This window comes from Mauremys mutica, chromosome 10 (genome assembly GCF_020497125.1).
Source record: "Mauremys mutica isolate MM-2020 ecotype Southern chromosome 10, ASM2049712v1, whole genome shotgun sequence".
NCBI lineage: Eukaryota > Metazoa > Chordata > Testudines > Geoemydidae > Mauremys > Mauremys mutica.
In genome coordinates, this window is record NC_059081.1 from 40,157,881 (window position 1) to 40,178,387 (window position 20,507).

A 20,507-nucleotide genomic window follows, 5' to 3' on the forward strand; every position below is an offset into this window, starting at 1 on the left:
GGAGGTCCAGATTTGGTCCACAGTCTGGCTATTGACTACCCTTGCCACAGAGCTACTTTACTGTTCCTTTGGCACCTGCTATTCCACCCATTGTTGCAAAGAGTATATCTGGGGAAATGGAGGAATGTTTTCTTTATACATTGAAAGTCTTTAGTTGCTAGGATGGTCACTTGGTGTTCTTGGGAGTCTGCATAATAATTTAGAGTAGCCTCCAGACTGCTCTAATTTATAGAGGCCAGCCTGGCATCCAGACAGCCCCAGGCTCAGGAGAGGCTAAAAGCAGGCTAAGGCCAACTTTGCACTCTCCTCTCCCCTGAGCTGTGCCTAGCACTCTCTGGTCAAAGCACATGATTCAAAAAAACACTAATTACTATACTGCTTTCACTGTGAGCTTCCACGTTTTCATAGACAAAAGCTACTGTGTGGAACTCCACAGTGAAATCGCAGCACAAAACACTGGTATTATGTAATTATAATATTTTATAATATCTGAAATAAAATTATTACTTTAAATTTACGCTAAGTGATTCATAATAGAAACATCTCAAACAAATTAGTTAATCATATAAAACACTATATGTAACTTTTTCTTGCTCTCTTTCTTTCTTTCTCTTTCTTTGTAATTAGCTTGGAGACTGGCCCTCAGTCAAAACTAGCCACCTGGAAAGTTTCAGCTTGTAACATTCAGCTTTTTGTGAGTCATAAATGTTCAAAAAAGACTTTTTTACAATAGAAAAAAATATCTTTTTTCCCCATCCTTGCATAATTCAATACCAGTGAATGGATTTTACTAAGGCTTGCAAAAAAATTTTTTAAAAAATCACATTTCAACTGAAACCAAGCATGAAAAATTTCAGATGTAAAGGAAATTTTCATCTGAAGGAAAGTTATGAACATGAGACAACAGCAGGTTCAGATGGAAGTCTCAATGCAACCTTAACTATAGCATTCACCACAAAGCCAGTGTTATAACCGAACACTAAATCTTGCTCTGTGCTCCACTGGTGCACAATGGAGGGGCGAGAATAGAGTATTAACAGCCTGTCCCCTCATACAAGCAGCAGGGAAGCTTCTCGACACAGCACTCAGCAGAATACTGGCTGGGCCTGGCAATTGCTCTGGGTTGCAAACCATTTCCCCAAGGCCTTTGGGTTAGTCTGAATGGCTAGCCCTCATCACCTAGTGAATATGTTTCAAAGAACAGTAAGCACTAGCCAGTGGCATAAGTTGCTCTTGTTCAGGAGTGTACTTTGCAGAGGATGGAGATGGATGGCAGGAGAGAGATCACTTGATCATTGCCTGTTAGGTTCACTCCCTCAGGGGCACCTGGCATTGGCCACTGTCGGTGGACAGATACTGGGCTAGATGGACCTTTGGTCTGACCCGGTACGGCCTTTCTTATGTTCTTATGTTCCAAATATACAATGAGATATTTGCAGAAAGTACATTTAAGCTACATGGTGAGTCAACAGGTAAAAAAAGGAAATACAGCAGATGTTGGATTTTTCTGATTAATTTTGCTTTTTAAAAAATAAACAGTATAAGCACTTCAATTAAGAAGGTGTGTGCAAGTCTTGAATTACCCTCTAGTTTGTCAAGTAAGGCAGCCACAGGTTTTGAACTAGCTCATATCTATATCTCTTTGCAAATGAACCAGCATAAGAAATAAAAGCTGCAGGTAGAATCATATCTCCACACAGAGTTTGCTCTTGTTCACAATCCCGAGGGATTGACTGAACCCATCTCACATCTTCAGATTAAAATACAAGGATTAAAGATCCTTGTTAACTAATTGTTTACAAACAAACTGCTAAAAGGAAGTTGTTATTGCTCTGGGAACATGTGGGGTTACTCACACATGTTAGAAACAAGACAAATAGTTTGGAGTTCGCACATAGCAAGCCTCATACAATTATGTTGCACAAAATATCCTGTGTTCAATGTTATGTTGATCTACTGAAGGTTGTTTTTGGTAGTGGCGGGAGACAAGATCCTATCAACAGCATAGTAGTAAAGGGATAGCTATGCTTCATAGATGCAGGAATTTCTAGAGAAGGGTTAAAGCTTCATCTTGACTCTTGTTGGCTTTGGGGACTGGTAATATCTGTGATATCCAGATGCCTTGTGAAAAATCAACTCAGGGCATTAGTGGTGGAAAAGTTGTTGAAAATGGCTGTTTGGTGATGTATATGAAATGAGTTGGTGGCCTCAGTTCTGTGATTAGCAAGCAGATGACCACAGCATTATTGGCACCAATCAGAGGCCAAAGATGGAAAGGATACAGAGACAGAACTAACTTCTCAGGCCCTAGAGCTGATCTTTTGTGTCAGGACTGAGGGACACTGGTGGAGTGGCAGGGAAAACTTACACTGCCATTGCCTGTTTCAGGGCTTGATCTTGCATCCACTAGAGTCAATAGGAGCTTTGCTATTGACTTTAACTGGTCCATGATTGATCCCTTGTTTTTTTTCCTGTGGCTAGACGACTTCAGCTTCCATTCAGCACTTTCCCCCAGGAATTAGAAGAGAAAACACAAGCACTGGTTATTTATTAGTATGCTGATGATTTTCAGAATGAAATTCCATTTAGTCTAAAAAAATTAATATACATATTAATGCAATAGAAAGATCCACTTATGTAGCACTTGCTCAAAGGGAATTTGGGGAAAGATTACCTTTCTAGTATTTGCCAGTGCAACGTGCAACGATCACTGCAGCAAGGGCTTTGGCATAAAGCTAATGAAATAATATGTTCTCAGCAAAAATTAAGATGAAGAGAAATCAATCCTCTTGTTCACTAGGGATACAGTCTAAGAGTATTCACTTCATACAGGCCATGCAACAACCACCCAATGGTAACAGCTTTGAGTCATTACTGACCGTGGTTGGATTTGATACAATTATGTACAGGTGATAGACTCAGTATCCCACCACCAATTCCTTGAGCTATCCAGTCTCTTCCCTGAACTGTTGCTTTGAGAGGTGCCTGGTGAAGGACTTGCCATTAAAATTCATCTGACTGTCGTCTTCATCTAGTGAACAACTCAACTTTTCTTTCCTTTCGTCTCCGTCTCTTCCTTTAGATTATTTTTCATTATACGCCTCCCCTTTTCATCGCTTTGTTGCTATTCCAGTGCTTGTCAACCACAGCAGGGGGTCATGGTGGAACCAACCAATATGATACATTAGGCAGAAGAAAATAATATCTGATGCTCCAGAATAACCATTTATTGCAATAATTTTGAAAGGTCTGCTGTGTTAGAGCCTTTATTATTCTGTATTATGTATGTGGTTTAATTTTAGAGGCATTAGTTTCTCACTAAAAATACACGATACTTTCAATTCAATGGGGATGTTAACATTTTAAATTATTTGATTTTGCTTTAAACAGAAACAGTGGGCCTTTTGCATTCTCCTTCAGTCAATCAATCCTTTCTATGGTTTCTGGAAATGCTGTTCTTTATTTTAAGTTCTGCCAGAGAGACTGAACAATATAATTTTACGTAATAACAAATAGATCTTTTATTTTTGCCGTCCACATATTTGGTTATCCAAGTCAGCTTCAAATGACTGGCTCAAATTGCACAACACCTATAATGCCAGTAAACTATAGCAAGAGATTCCCCAAATGAATTTTAACATGGAATAAAATATCTGAAAAAAGTATATAAGGTAAAAAAATCTAGTTGGATGACAAATGAAAAATCCATTAGTGAATATGGATTCCCCTGAGCCAACCTGAATCAACAGACAATATGGATTTTTGATAATTCATTGGTTTGCCATTATGTATTCTCTCTCATGTAATACCCACTGCACATCTCAGAGAGCTAATTAGAGAATTATCATATTACTTAACTAAGTAGCCCAAACTGTATTATTCTGTATGTACCCGAAGCGAGGGCAGTATCATTAGCATTGTTTAATTGTTGCTAATAAAGCCATTGCATCTTATTAAATCATAGTCATTGTCAATACCTACAATTCACTAGATCCATTCTTTTAATGTTCTTGGATGTGTTAGTTACTAGGTAATCTTACAGTTAATATATACCACAGTGAGGCAAAATATAAGAAAATGTAAAGGTCAAAAACATGTTTCTATTATGAAAAAAATGAATGATAATGACATAATTTTTTCAGCTCATCAGGTTCTTTGCTAAGTGCCTCTGTTATTGCCAGATCAGTAGTGTCTAACAAAGAAATGCTTTCTGTAGGCTGCGTCATTAGCCTGCCCTGTAGGACCTCACCTCCAGACCTTTCACTAATCTGTTGGCCAGCTCAATAGTCTTGTTAGTTCTATTCACTTCTTCCTGGCAGCGGATTTTCTCAGCTGTAGCTCTCTGAAAAGCAGTGGTTAAGGCAGCCAGGTTTGTGTCTAGTTCCTTCAAATAAAAACAGTAAGAAACAACTTTGGACATTGTAAGAACAAGTAAAAATATTTCTGCTGTCTTATTTTATATTTCTGAAAGTTAAATTATACGCTGTGAGAAAGATGTAAACATGACTGCTCTTAGCATCCTTTCCCAATTCACACCATCAGAGGGTACAGCTGGAAAGCAGTAGGAAAAAGTGGCAGTTCCTGTAATTTTTGCTATTTGTTCAAAACAGCATTAAATAAAGAAACCACAGATTTGATCTCATGAGAGGGAAAGAAGATGGCCCTTTTTTTCAGAAAGGTATCTCAAATTTAGCAAGCTTTAATATCATGTATTTCTTATAAGATTGCATACTTTATAGGCGGTGTCAAAAACACTCGGTAGAGAGCTCCATTGGGAAGCTAAAGAGAACAGACAGGTTTAATCATGAGGGGTAAACATTTGCTAAACAGCATACACTACAAAGTTAGCTCGACGTAAGTTGCCTTGCGTCAACCTGTTAGTGTGTGTGTCTACGCTCAAATTTGTTTTTGGCTGACACAAGCACCCAGTTATAGTGACTTGGTAAGCAGCTCTCCCTTGTGTACAACTGCCCAACCCACCACGGAACTCCATGTACTAGACACGTCCCCGCCTGGGGTAGACAGGAAGTATTGTACCTCCTGGGCCTGGGGGGAGAAGAGGCTGTGCAGGACCGCTACAGACCAGCCATAGAAATACAGACATCTACGAACAGACTGCATGGGGGATGCAGGCAAAGGGCTAAGATAGGGATCAGCAGCAGTTCTGTGTGAAAGCGAAGGAACCGTGGCAGGTGTACTGTAAGACCAGGGGGCTCAATATATCTGGTGCTGTGCTGTAGACCTGCCATTTTCACAAGAAGCTGCATGTCATACTTGCTGGAGACTCCATCAGCACCCCGCAGACCATGGAGAAGCTTGAGACAGAGACTCCTGCTATGAAGAGGGAAAGCGACATCTGGTGGGTGGGGGGCTCCAGCCATGCCATGAGCCAGGACCATTTCAGGTATGTTTACACAGCTCACGGACATAAGCCTTGCAGCCCAGGTTGATGGTCTTCGGGGTATGGGACTCAAACTAATATTCTAAAAATAGCTGTGCAGACAACACTTTAAAGTTGTGGCTCAGGCTGGAGCTTGGGCTCTGAAGCCTAGGGATGGGGTGGGGGGATTTCAGAGCCCAAGCCACAACTTTCAAGAGTTGCCTACATAGCTATTTTTAGAGCACTAACATGAGCCCTGCTAACCCAAGTCTATTGATCCAGGCTGGGAGACTTGCTTCCGCAGACTGTGTAGAGATATCTTTCAAGATTCCACATAGTCTAGCCAGTGGCACCAGCTCACGGACGCATCCAATGAAGGGGAAGGGATCTCAGGTAAGTGTAGCATGCATTTTTCCTCACAATATTTAAATATAAAGATGGCGACCAGTCCATCCCCAAGTTAACAAGACACAGGTATCAACTTTTCCTTGTTTTACTCATGTGAGAAGAGGTAGCAGTACAACAATCAGACGTAGAGTTGGTATCTGCTTTTCACTCCCCTGTTGGGTTGGGAAGGGGAAGTGGATGGAGAGCAGTTTGTGTACGTACAATAGACCCTCAGAGTTACAAACACCTCAGGAATGGAAGCTGGTCGTAGCTCTGAAATGTTCGTAACTCTGAACAAAACATTATGGTTGTTCTTTCAAAAGTTTACAGCTGAACATTGACTTAATACAGCTTTGAAACTTTACTATACAGAAGAAAAATGCTGCTTTTAACCACCTTAATTTAGATGAAACAAGCACTGAAGAGTTTTCTTATCATGTCAAATCTTTCCCTTTTTTTTAAGTAGTTTACGTTTAACACAGCACTGTACTGTATTTGCTTCTTTTGGGCTCTGCTGCCTGACTGCATATGTCCAATTCCAAATGAGGTGTGTGGTTGTCTAGTCAGGTCTCCACTGTCAGTGCAGCTCTCATCCTGGTGTCCCTGCATTGGAGGGCTGGGGGTGAGCTCAGCTGACAGGCCCTAGGACTGTTGCCTTTCACAGACAGAAGCACTGCAGCCACTGCTTGGTGTCCAAACCTGCATTACGATGCGATCCCACCAGTGAGTTCTCATTTCTTGGCCCAGAAGCAGCACTCCATTTGCAGCTGCTTTGTGAATTTTACCGATAAGCTTCAAATTTTTTTTCACCACACCCGCAATAAACCATCCTCATATCCTCCATCCTTCCTAAGGGTCGGAAAATCATGTGTCCTGTTTGCAATGTTCATGAGAATAGTGCTGAGCTCTGTGGGCGCCATGGTTCTGTCAGAGATGGTGGACACTAAAAAGTGCTACCTGAGTTTGTGGGATTAAAAAAAGAGGCGCAAAAACTATGGGATGACATCAGATGAAGAACGTTGCATACTGGGAAGTTGACCCCCCCCCTAGTGCCCAGAGATTCCCTGGGAACCTCATTTCTACTCCACAACATAGTGTGAATAGTTCCCAAAAGACATTGTGTCAGATAGCAGCTCCTGGCACACTGGAGTATCTACCCATGGTATTCCACATTTTGCATTGACAAGCACTCCTGGTGAATACCTGCAGCATCCATGCAAGCAACCAAGATGCATATGCACAAACTTCAGTGGCTGTATGCTGCTGTAACTTGCGTCAATCAAAATTTGTAGTTGTAGCCATGGCCTTAATAAATAAATAAATTGTCAATGGGATTTAGGCTCTTAAATCCCTAAATCACTTTTGAAAAGTGGCTGCCCAGTCGGGTGCTTTTGAACATTCTACCTAAGATTTGGCAAGAGGAAGCAGCTTGGGTCATGAGCCAACAATGCACTTAAACACACTCTCAACTGTATGAGTGAGTAGGCCCGTTGGATCAGAGCCTCTTTTGTTCCCAGAGGACAGAGTGGAAGAGAGAGTTCAGCACAGATGGTTGGTCATGAGCACTAGTGAAAGCGTGAGTTCCAACTCAGGAGCATCACAGCAAAGGAACACAAATAACTCCAAGAAGAGAACGCAGAATGACTTGGCTAGTGAATAGGTTGATGTGACATTAATAAATGTATAGAGAATTTTGAAAGCCAAAAAGGCAATTTTAAATGTACTGCAAGGCCCCAGATCCAGTGAAGCACTTAAACAGCGGTGAAATCTGGAACACGTGCATACTCCCATTGGCTGTGATCTGGGATTTAAATCCTAAAAATACTGCAATTGGCCAGTATGAGATTTCATAACTATAACTTTAAGAATAATTTTGTCCTTTGTAGCTGATGGTTGAATCAGGTGACTTAAGAGCTCCATGTTTCAACCCCAGTTCTGCCACTCACTTGCTCTGTACACCATGGGAAAAATCAAAACCTCCTTGTGCTGTGGTTTGCCCCTCTGCAAAATGAAGATGATAATAATATTTAGCTACCTCACTGGGGTGTTGTAAAGCTTCATTCATTAACAGGCGCATTGAAATCCCTGTGGCATTATAGGAGGGTAATGTATATAATACAGAACACATGTGGCTGGTACAGAAATTTTATTGGCATGAGTTTGGCATGACCAAGTGAGTTATACAACACAAACATTCCTAACAAGGGCCGTTACATATAGTTCAGATAAAGAACAATACAACTGTTATACCACACCATCATATCCCCAGGTATATCACAGCAGACGAGTGAAGAGGCTGGGAGTAAAGGTGGTTTTCTGCTACCTTCCTGTCCCCTGCATGGGGCACGTTACTGCAGCCGCAGGCTCAGGAAAGATTGCCAAGGCACGTTGGCCCAGCTCCTCTTAGGTATTTAGGCACTTAATGCCCATTGATTTAAATGGGAATTAGGTGCCTAAATACCTATTGACCTCTGGTTCCACCTTTTGTACTGGAGAGGCCAAGACGCCAGTCCCATACCAGCTAGGCATTCCCCATATACTGGAAGAAACCTCAGGCAGCATTACATCCCCTTTGTGCTGCTGGAGGGGCTGAGCATATGGCCATGAGGGTTATGCTATATATTTAACAAACTTTTTTAAAACATTAGGGAGAGTTGGAACTTTTTTACTGGAATAATTTTGCGTCTCTCTGCCCACCGAGTACAATGAACCAAACTGTAAATCCCTCAGAGGCAGAACTATATGGCTAATGGAATTTTAGAGACCTCTAAAATCATGATTTTGAAGTTCAATGTCTCTGAGCTTTCCAGGGTTAGAAGCAGGAGCAGCATGCCCCCTGGAATAACTGGGCTGAGGCTCAGTGTGAGAGCAATGTCATTTTTGGCAATTTTGTTTTTAATAAAAGGCAGCTGTCTGAAGGGGAAAAAATAGGCAGACAGTGAGGAGATAGAGAAGAAACCCCTGTTTGTGATTATTCCACGAAAGAAATAGTTCCAGTTCATGTAGGTTAAATATATGACCTGTGGACTGCTGCCAGAGCCAGTGAACCACTGGTGAGCTTATGAATAAGAGCTGTTTGGGGAACTGGAAGTTGCCTGGGGGCAGTATTAACTTACCTAAGCAATTTTCTCAAGATTTCATCATATGAAATATTACATGCAAGAAAATGGAACTCGCTTTTAGGTACTACTTTTCCCCCGCCCTCGTTTGCTACTCCTTTTTGACATGTGCACCCCTTCCCATGCCCACACAGCCTGGGTAAGTTGTGTCTGAATTCTAGTAAGGAGAGAACAACAAACTGCAGGTGAATTTAGAAAGCCATGCAGCACTATTTCCCATTCAATTAAAAGTCCAAGACAGTCAGAGCCCCTGATGTGTTACCTTTCATTTGACTACCCACATTTTTTACTTTCTGCAAATAATGTACTAAATGGATAAAAGAAGAGACCATTTTTTTCTTTTCCCCGACTTACAGATACAAGACAAGTCCCTTCCCTTACAGTTTGTGCATATCAATGTGATTTAATGTTAAAAAATAATAATAATAAAGTGCCAAAATCTCTCTCTCTGTCTCTGTCTTTTTAAAGCATTGCCCTTTTCAAAACAAGGGGAAATTCAGTATAGTTTCAGTGCCACAGTGATCAAACAGTGTCACATCACTATGGCAATTGCTGCCCAGGCCAGGAATACAGATCAGCTTTAATTGTGCAACGCCTTATTGCTGGTGCATGTCAATCAGAACCTATGAATTGAGAAAAATTTGCTCTGTTCATTCTGTTAAATGATGTATCCAATTAAACCTGTTAGAATTCATGATCTTCAGTCAAGGTTAAATGAAAGTAGTTACTCCTGTCAGCTAGGTGATTAAATGCTGCCTACATCAGGCACATTTATGTGCAAAATTAAAATTTTGGTATAAAGCATGAATCTTTATGCATGCCAGTTAATTATCTTGCGGTTCCTCCATTTAATAAATGCCCACTGCATTTCTTCTTAATCATCAGCATCCTTTCAAAACTTATTTCATAGTCCACATTATGCCAAATTTCAATGTTTAAATGAAATGCTTTATCAATGAAAACTTGCTCTTTTGAAGGATTTGGCTGTTGCTACGCTACTAAAGATGGCCATTATTAATAGTTTTTTAGCCATTATGCAAAAGATCTATTTGTGTTGTGTTGTATAATTCTGAGTGACTGTGATAGGAATCCCTTGTGTTGTTGCTGTCGGTCATTGCCTCATTCTCTGCACCTAGCTGGGACTTGTGCTGCATATCAGCCAACTCCAACAAACACCAAGACAGTAATATACAGTGCTACAAAATTAGCATAAACATAACTGCTATGGGGCCAATCCTGACTCCCTACCCTACGTGGGAATGGAAGGCCTTGAACACAGACAAATTCAGAGCAGTTTCTCTGTGTAGGGGGAAGGGAGAAGGAGAGGATCTGTGGAGCCTGCAGGATATCTGAAGACTCTGCATGTCAAATAAGGATTTCCTTGGAAGCAGGGCCAGTGGATCCACTGGCCAAACACCCACACATAAAAGAGAACATAGCAGCTATGGGCTCTACACAGCTTAGAGGAGGCGCTCTGCCGCTGCTCCATATTATGGGGTGGATAGAAGACTTTGCTCTCTTCCTCCCTCCCCCAGTGCACAGTCTATTTACTCTGGCTCTGTGCTCTGTCCAGGATCTGCACAAAGTCATTCACCGTACCTCAAAAGTATTGTTCGAATTAGGAGCAAGAATTATGTATTGCATATTTATTCTTGTAAGGTCCAATAAAGCCAGGCTTTGAATGCTGCATGCAGTGTAGAACCAGGATACAAATGTGTGTAGTGATCAATAAATAAATTTTTAACTTGAAACATATACAAAAAAAGGACTGTGTGAAATACTCATTTAGAAAACTATAGTGTGGCACAAACTTTGCTCTTACAAGGGACATTTCTTTCTATGTCTGAAATATTCTAGGTGGACGTTTATTCCTTTTCATTCTGAGACGGTGTAAAGACCCCCTCTTACAAACAATCAAAATTAAAAATCTACCATGCCCCTTCACTGACAACTACTGAATAATATTTAAATCAGACTGAGAGATAAACTAGTTTAACATAAACTGGTAATAGAAATAAGCATGCCGCTGTTATTAAAGGTAAATGGCCACAGTAGTTTTTTACTTGTGGAGTGTTATAAGTGTAATTTTTATTCACATAACATGTTATAAAATACAGCTAGAGAAAATAAATACTGAGGGTGGCAGAAGGAGCACCACCAATGGAAAGACTTGCTGGTGTGTACAGCTCTATCTTTGACGGTCCTCAGAAATTATGGAATGCTGGTTTGAATCTTATAGGTGAGTGATGTGAATTGATTTATTCAGGATCATAGCAGAAAATATCTGTTCGGAAAATATTTCCACAGAAGCTTACACAAATGGCAGTGTTCTGTCACTCAACATATATTGCTAGGCATTCGGTAAGTTTCCTGCACAAATCTTTTGTGGACTGGAGCTTGTAAGCCAATCAATTCTAGCTGAACTTTGGCTTCAGCTTTGAGTCCAGCTAAAAACAACGTGTTTGTCTCTTTGAAAAAATATCTGAAGCTTCTTGATCCATGCAGCAGCACACTGAAGGGTAACTATCACAGTCATATTTCTGGAGTATCTGAAAAATGGAAAAGGTCACTCCACTGAAGCTGCTCTGGAAAACGCCTGGAGCTCGAAGAAAAGGCTTCCCTTTGCTCGCCCCCTTAAACAGCTAAAGACAAAGCCCTCCTTCCGGTCCCAGGCAGCTGCAAACAAAGGTCCCTCTCCTCTCCCCTATCAACTGCAAATAATGGACTTTTCTCTCTTGGCAGCCGCGAGAAATAAAACTCTGCTCCCTTCTCTCTCTGGCAGTTGTTTACAGCCACTCCACACCAAAGTTCAATATTTTTAGGTATCTAAATATAATGCTGTCAGCCACTGTGAATAGAGGAGTATCATCAGGCTTGTAGACAACAGAATCCTCACCAAGCCTTGCAGAGGATGGTGACAAGCCTTGAAAAGTGAACTGGAAAATAAGTCTGTCACTATCTTCCCAGAAGGCTGATACTGAAGCTCCTGGATTTGGCTCAACCTGTCCACCACTAGCATTATTCTTCTTCCTCCACCCACTCTTAGCACTATTCCACTCCTCCAGACATACAGAGGCCAGGAATTGCAGGCTGCATACTACAAACCCAACATGTCCTTGCCATTGTTAACTGTTGCTGTGTGCATCAGGATGGCTTAGTACTTTAGCGGGATATTTCTGCTCAAGTGCTCCCCAGCAGAAGTTCTCAAACTTTTTTGCTGTGTCCCCCTTTGTAGATTCAAGTCCTATGCATGCCCTCCTCTTTCTCAGAAATTGTATTTCCATGGATGCCTGGGGTCTAGCATCCCATTCCTTCCTGGCCCAGGACATGCTCTGGTTGGGCAGCCCCAGCAGGATTCAGAGAGCTGAGCTGCACCCTCTTCTTGTGCCTCTGTCCCAGAGACCCTCAGAATCACACACAGGCCTCAGGCTCCTCCAGCCCTGGTGCAATCCCCAGAATGCGTGAGCAAGAGCCTGTGTAGGCAGGAACTACTTCCCCAAGGGGAACATGCACATCGGCCTCTGGAGAAGAGAGCAAGCTGGAATGTCTTCCCCCCTCCCAAACAGAGAGAGGCCACTCCCTTCTCTCCTCATCCCTCCTGCCTCCTTGTTCTTCCACAGCCGAAGCTGGGGCAGGAGACTCAGCTAGTGGGAGGAATTCTTATTTTATTGTAACCCTTCTGCCAGGTGGAGTCAACAGCAACCAGGGACAGATCCAATATCTAGGGTTTCCTTTTCAACAATACAACACAACACAGAACCAGCTCGAGCCCCACCAGCCGCTGTTCTGCACTGCTGGCCGTCCCGCCAGCTGCCATTCCACTGGCTGCTCCACTGGCCACCCTGCCAGCCACTGTGCTGCCCACAGTCACCTTCTGCTGGCACCTGCTTCTCTACTGTGACCTCTGTAGGTCAGTCCCTTGAGGTTCCCCCACAGCTCTATGTGGTTTTCAGCTCTCAGTGATTGTCAGCTCCTAGTGGAGAAACTTCATTGTAGGGCAGAAACGCTGTTCCACAACAAGTGATTCCAGCTCTAATGATCACTTACAATGAAAAGTCTCCTAATGGAGACCTACTTAGCTCTGTCTTTGAACAGTGGGGAGAGGCAGGTTAAACTGTGCATGGGGCTCTGAGATAGAGCCCACACCTCCTAGCAGGGACACCTGTCCCCACCCACAATTACTTTCACAGTGGTCTGCATCTGAGCCCCTGGTTTAGCGGAGTTCATTTCAGGAGTTCAATCAGGACAGGCTAAGCACAGTTCTAGTGCCCTTTACTTATACAATAAAGATAACAACATTTCACCACCCCTGCATTCAGAATTAAAATTTTTATTAAAGCTAATGTTAAAAAAATTATATAATACATAGGTTGAGAAAAGAGTCTCTGTACATCTGGGTATAGTGCTTAAATTATCCACAAATATAAAGTTTGTTTTTTAAAGTCATATGATACATAGAGTACATAATCAGCAATAACCCACATTTAGGTGAATAGATTTAACAATACAGTTTAGATATTAGAATCCGAATACTCAGGTATATCACTCATGAAAAGTTGTACAGAGAGTTGGTTGTGGAAAGCAAAATCTATGAATGGAGATTGTCCCTCAGTAATTGAGAATTAGGTAGGTTGTCCATTTAGAAAAATACAATCCATGAGGAAAAATTTCAGTTACTTTCCTGACTGATTTGTAACCCAACATCAACCAAAGTTGATCACTTTGGGCAACACAGCTCTGTCTGCTGGATACTTAGGCAGAGTAGGTGTGTTCATGTAAATACAATCTGCTCCTGAAGTCTTTTCCCCTCCCCAGCTAGCTGTCAGGGGAGAGCTCATTCACACTCTGCTTACATCATCAACAATAATTGGAAGAAACAAGAAAACATTCTTAACCAGTCACTTCCTTGCACTCTCCTGATAATCTCATCATGCCCACCCCCCCAGTTTGAAAACCCATACGCTACGATAAGAGTTGGCATGTGATTTAATGTGTGATCGTTAGGTTTCAGTGTTATCCCACCTCTCTTAAAGACCTTGGTTCCAAGCATGCAAACCCAGCATCGATTTATATTTGAAGTAGGGTATTTCACAGGCATAAGGGATAGGAGCTTCTTTAATGGCAGATTAAATTGTGCAGAAACTGAGTGACATTAGCAGGGAAGAAAAAACAACCACTTAGACATGGTGTGGGTTGTGGATCGCAGCTATACATGTACACAGGAATATTTGAATATATACGCATTTATCTGATTTCATATGCTGTTTTATTTCTCAGTCTGATCTACAGAAATAAAAGCAGTATTTTATAGTAAGGAGAATGTCAGATCTATGAATTCCACACAAAAATCACTATGGAGTTCTTTACATTTCAGTAACTCATGACAAAATCAAGAGTATTTTTGCTTTAGGATTTGCAGTCACTTTCAGTCAAAACCTCACCTATAGATAGAAGGCTATTAAGCATTTTTGTATCTAGTAATTAGTTATTCTTTGTTTTAATTTTTGTGTGTGTGTTTTCCCCTAAAAACTAAACAGAATTCATCAAGAAATGGAATGGAAGGAATTTTTTTTTCCTGAATATTATAAATGAATTGAACAAAGATTGCTAGTGTTTGTCATTTTCCTTATCTGTACACATGAATATGTTATATACTCATTTCCATTGCAAATGGTACATCAAAATGATCATAGCAAACTGAAATATATTGTACATTTCATTATTTAATTTCTTTGAAAGTATCACTCACAAAAATATTCAGTTGTCACTGTTCTTGAACTAAAGCTTTATGGCACGATGAAAGACATAAAAGTGCTAATGGTGTCAGTCCAGAATAAAAACAGGCCACAAGCTTTGGAAAATTATTAATTATTTGCATTTAATTAGCTAGAGTCACTAATCAAGTTCAGGGTCAGTTGTGCTAGGTGCTGTACAAACACTTAATCACTCTGCTTTTAGGCTATATTCCTTTCCGTTACTCTTTGTATGACAGGGTTAATCCAGATCTAGAATGACATTCAAAAATACAGTAGGAAAAAAAAATCCAATACGAATCATAGATTGGAGTTCTTCATCACAATATTAGGAAGGGCCTACCAATCAGAAAAGGAGAAACAAGATTGGGGAATAAATATACAACAGGGAAGATAACCACACCCTTTTGGATCTAATAGGACCAACATCAGTGGGAACTCCACACATATATCTCAGTGCATAATTGAGTGCTAAATTAATTCTTGTAAATGGCATATTTGACCAAACCCTGCAACCTTTACTCATGCACCCAATGAAATAAATGGGAATACTTGTGTGAGTAAGGATTGCTTATTTGCTTTACCAAGGGATTACATGATCAGGTTCATTTTTGGAGGATTATTGGCAAATGCTAGAAAAAACAATCTCTCTTCCGAGACACTTTCTTTTGAAGAAAAATAAACAAACAAACAAAAAGCCCCATGCACTAGATAATTTTGAGTTCAAATGTTCATTGCTCATGAGTGTTTTTTAAAATTCCTTTTTAAAGCTAAATGGTGAAATCAAAATGGAGTGAAATGTTCATCTACTGATGTGTTTTATAGCTTGTTTTTATAACTAGCTGTGTTACTTTGAAATGTTGCAGAGGCTAAAGGCAACTTTGTACTTAACTAGCCTTTATCAGTCCAAATAGGCACACACTCAAGTTTGTGGTTCTGTAATACTGCTGTGTTAGCAATTCCCTGAGTTTAATGTCAAATAGGAGCCAAAATCACATTAACATGAAAGGAAATTTTTGGAGGGTTGCTGAGTTTGTTTGTTTTGGGGAATGGGGGGATTGTTAGTTATTTGGAGCTTTAATTTTCAGGAAAAATTAAAGCTAAAAAAATGCACCGTTTGTTGAGGGAAGGAGACCCTTTTCTCTAAATACTTTTATTCTAGTCACAGAAATTGAATCTTTTGCTACATTTGTTCACATTGATTTGAGCACATTATGTTATGGGGTAAAGACTGGTAATGTGGGGGAAATGGTTTAATAGTGTTCCTGTTACAGTGTAACACTTATGGCAGTGCATCACCCACAGTGGAATATAGCTAACTACCAGTTTAACTGCTAAATGGTTAGTACAGAGAACTGGTCAAATAATAACTAACCTAGTTGGTCTACAATTATAGATATTTATGGTCAAGGTCATGTAATTTTCAAGTCTGAAATATATGTTGAGCCTCCAAATTTGGTTGCAGCACACTTCACCCATAAGGGGGGAAAACACAAAAGAAAACACGGTCAATTCAAATAATAAAATAACCTATTTCAAACTTCTTTTGAATAACTTTGAGTTTTTCTGCTGCAATAGCAGAACGGTACTGTACATTATTGGCTTGAGGCAAAGACTGGAGTTTTAGATCCACTTCACAATACACCTAAACTGTAAAACAGTTTCAGCATTTTAAAAGTGAAATGAGTCATTGTTTGAAAAGATCATGGCTGGTTGGCACCTATATTCTTGATCACACCAAGAGGTTGATAATGGGGAATAGTGAATAATGAATTGGAATTAATCTCCTCTTTCCTAGAGGCAAAAAGTTTGAAGGAAAAAAAAAAGCAACCCCAAGTAGATTCAAAACCATAGAACCCTGGATTCGAAATATATGGCTCATATAGCCCCCAGATGTTTCACCAAGAATTCACACAATCTTCCTCCAATCAAAGTTAATAGGCATTTTGGATGTCCAAAGAATGAAGGATTGACCCTTTAGAAGCAGTGATTTAAGGGCTCAGTGTTGCAAAATTCTGAATGCTTTCAGCTCCCATTGAATTAGTTCAATGAGACTTGGCGATGCTCAGCAGTCCCAGTAATACCCATTCCTGCACCCATTGACTTCAGTGGGAGTTTTGTCTAACTCAGAAGTGTAGTATCAGCCCTCACCTATTTTATATATTCTATTTCTGTTCCAATTCTACTCTCATTTATCTTCACGTGACACCACGGGCCTCCATGCAGTTGCACAGAGTAAGTCAGAGCTAAATTTGGCTGTCTATATTTTATAATAAAAACAATACCAAGTATAATTCTGTACTTGTTCATAGTACTAAGCCTTTTACTAAGATCTTTTAATCTTTTGCACAGAAAAGTAGAGTAAAAATAAGGAATTTTGTTCAGAGAAACAAAACTATTGCCCTGCCCCAGGATCAGCCCAGCAAGGAGATTACTTTCTCCCTGGAGCAGCAGATGAACAAACTGCAGCAGGTCTATTCCTAGTGCAGTGAGGTGTACTATTCCCAGCAAGCCTGTACAGCTATGCTCCTTGGTGCATTGGAGATAGAGCTAAGGCACTGTTCAGTCCTTGCCATCCTCCACTCCCCTGTGCAAGGGGGGACATAATGGTCCTGTACATTTATTTCCCTTCTCCAGTGCTGCCACCCTAGGCTTGACCCTCCTTCTGCCCCCTAAATCACCAGGATAACTGGGCACAATTTGGCCCTATGAGAGCTGATAATATTATCTTACAAAGAAATGCTCAACAATACATAACAGGCTTGTACAGCTGCATATTTACCTTAACAAATACATTTCAAACATTCAATTAGTTTACAGAATTATATTCTGAATGCATTTATTTGTCTACTAGTACACAGTAAAATGTAATTAAAAAAACCAAGAGAACAGTTAGGCACATTAAACCCTTATACAAGCTCAGCAAATACGGCAGCAAAAGATCAGCAACCTCTTTAGTGTGTGCTTTATTTAACTGGTTACTTTATTAATAATATTAAAAGTGCACCAGTTCAGAACCAAGAATCTTATAGCAAGTAATGCTACAAAATCTAGGTTTTCATAAACTGTGCTGCATACAACACAGGGAGAAAAAAAATGCCTGTTTTTTAAATATTGTAAAAAAACCAAGGCCCCAGATCAGGTTAAATACATATATTTTTTTGAAGTGCCACGTGGTAGGAGAACAGATTGATAAAGGACAGAAGAAATGCTAAATATGCATCATGACAAACAGTGAAAAATTAAGTATTGTAACTAACATTAATTACACTCTCGTAAGATGAATAGGCTGCTCATCATTAATGAGAGCGTATACCTTTGTCTAAGTTTCACATCTACCTGTGATAAATGTGCTAACGCTGATAAAATTCATCATAGTAACATTTGAATTAACAGCACACTAATAGATTGACATGCGAGTATGAATAAAGCATTTAATCATAAACACTGTACACACCCAAGAGCAAATTTTCTTTTATGCATATATCAAACAAAATGGGTATGATGAACATTACAATCTTATTTTCGGATATATTGAGATAACCTCACATCGTTGCCCCAAATATTTATAATCCAGACTATTAGATAGTTTGGACAGAGTACACTTGTAGGAGAGATTCAGGCGGTTTAATTATAGAGCGATGATCATCTCTGAATAGAAAGGGTGGGGCTCAATACAAAATACCCAGTGACTCTTTTTCACCTGACAGGGAGGGAATATTCAGACATGTTTCATGTTGGGCCAGATCCAGCTCCTACAGAACTCTGTGAAGCCTTGTCTACGTCCAGGGTTTATTTCAAACTACATTTAGTTTGTGCAAATTAAAATGACTTACATCCACACAGCACAATTCTTGACGTGTATTAACTAGCCAGCTAATATGTATTCTATAATCCACTTTGAATGTGGTTTAATTCATTGTGTATTGGGTTAATGCAGACTATTGTTCACAGGGGCACAGCTCTACCTTGCATTAGCTTTGGTAGCCTTCCAAATGCCATCATACAATGCTTTCCATTATGCCAGGACTGGCCTGTCTGGTCACCTGTGTGCCCTGCGCTGCTCTAGAGTCATCCTGACCAGATGTCGCCTCCCCATTTAAATGCTGGCACAAAGCCAAGATCGGTCCATTTGTTGCTGCACTCCCCTGGAGTCATATATATCCTACATTGCTATTGCAGCACTATAGCACACCATGTGCAGGCCCAGAAGCCGTGCAGAGGGCCTGGATCTCCTATCCCCCGGGGGAGAGGTAAGGGTGGAGGCAGCCCTTGCCAGGAAACACAGAAATACAAAGGTGTAGGAAGCAATAGCTAAGGGACTGGATGAGAAGGGTCACTTCCAAGACCCCACACAATGTCAACCCAAAGCAAAGAGACTCAGAAACACTTATAAGAAACCAAATACAAAACCAGGCTCTCCAGCAGTGCTCCTATTGAGAGTCTTTCCATTGATTTGAATAGAAGTTTGATAAGGTCTACTGCCCATTTAAGTCATTGGGAGCCTTTCCATTCTCGGTTCCTCGTAACTCCCCCCTCCCCACACTCATGCTTGGCTTGGCCTATGTAGCCAGGGCCTGACCTTTTCCGGCCCACAGAGAATGCAGGCTTATCTCTAGACTCTCTGCTTTCAGTGATTTCCTGTTTGTCACTGCTGGCACCTCTCTGCTGCACAGGTGTAGCTCCCAGTTCTTCCACCAGCTCTAGAGGCAGTTTTAAGGGGTGAGAGCTGGAAGCCAGCTGCTAAAATTGAGAGAAGTAGCTGGCAGGGAGTAGTGGGAAGGGCAGTCTGACACGTAGTCCTGGATCAATGATAGGGACAGCTGTTTTCCAGGGATGAGTTCCAAATCTGGGCCTGTCCTGACCAAAGCAGGCATATTAGCAGGTGGCTTCCCTTCTCTTCCTCCTCCCCCACTTACTAGAAGGATCCGTGCATGCAGTAAGCCAAGGAAGAGGGGGAGGAAGGATGGTTTGATGCCTCTTTGATACCCTTGTGCTTTGTTGGGAATGGACCAGGTACGATGGGTGGGTGGCTGCTTTAAGAGAAGGTAGGCAGGTGGCTTAAAAGGAGCCACCAGCCACTGTCTGCTATCCACGGAGAACTTCTGCAGTGACAGCAGAAGTCTGGCAGTTTCTCCACACCAAGTGCTCCTCTCCTCCAATCCATGTGTGCTATTCCAGCTGCTACCACTACTCTCCTGCCCCAGTTTCATGCAGGCCAGAGACAGGACGGGGAGAAGGCAGCCACTGGAGTTCAGAGCCTCTCTTTGTTTTTCCACAACCTATCCTGCACACAGAGTGATATCAGCAGCCACACACTGCTGGAACCACTGCTGGAGAGGTCTTCTGCGTCCTACAGGTTGGGAACTACTGCCCTATGTACTGTACATTCCTACAAGAAAACTACAGCATCTCCTTGGAATTCCACATTGCAGTACAAGTATAACTGGAGCAAAGGGTTTCTCTCTTCTCTGTAGGTGAAGACTGAGGCACATAGAATAACTCTCATTAATGCTAATCACATTTAGATACATAAATCCCTTGCCCTAGAGCAATAAAACCAGTGATTACTTATTAAAAAGTTTGAAACGTTAGCCACTGAACTTTCAATTGGCATATTTAAAATGTGCTATTTAGTGAAATCACTAATAGCAACAATTAGCCCCTCACCAAACCAACAGAGGCAGTCTCAAAGTAAAGTCCATACACAGAGTAAGCATAAAAAATTATTTCAACATCGCTAATGTGGAGCTGTTCTATCCACTCGTTTGATTAAATATAATTTACTGCAGGTTGTTCAAACAATACAAGGGCATTGGTGGGTTTTTTGAACGGTTAAACAGATGTTTCATATACTTCAATTTCAAC

General features: G+C 41.0%; 1 pseudogene; it reads right to left on the bottom strand.

The window, feature by feature from the left end:
* The window catches only part of LOC123378727, a 215,328-nt pseudogene that overhangs the window by 28,255 nt on the left and 166,566 nt on the right, over nucleotides 1-20,507 (bottom strand).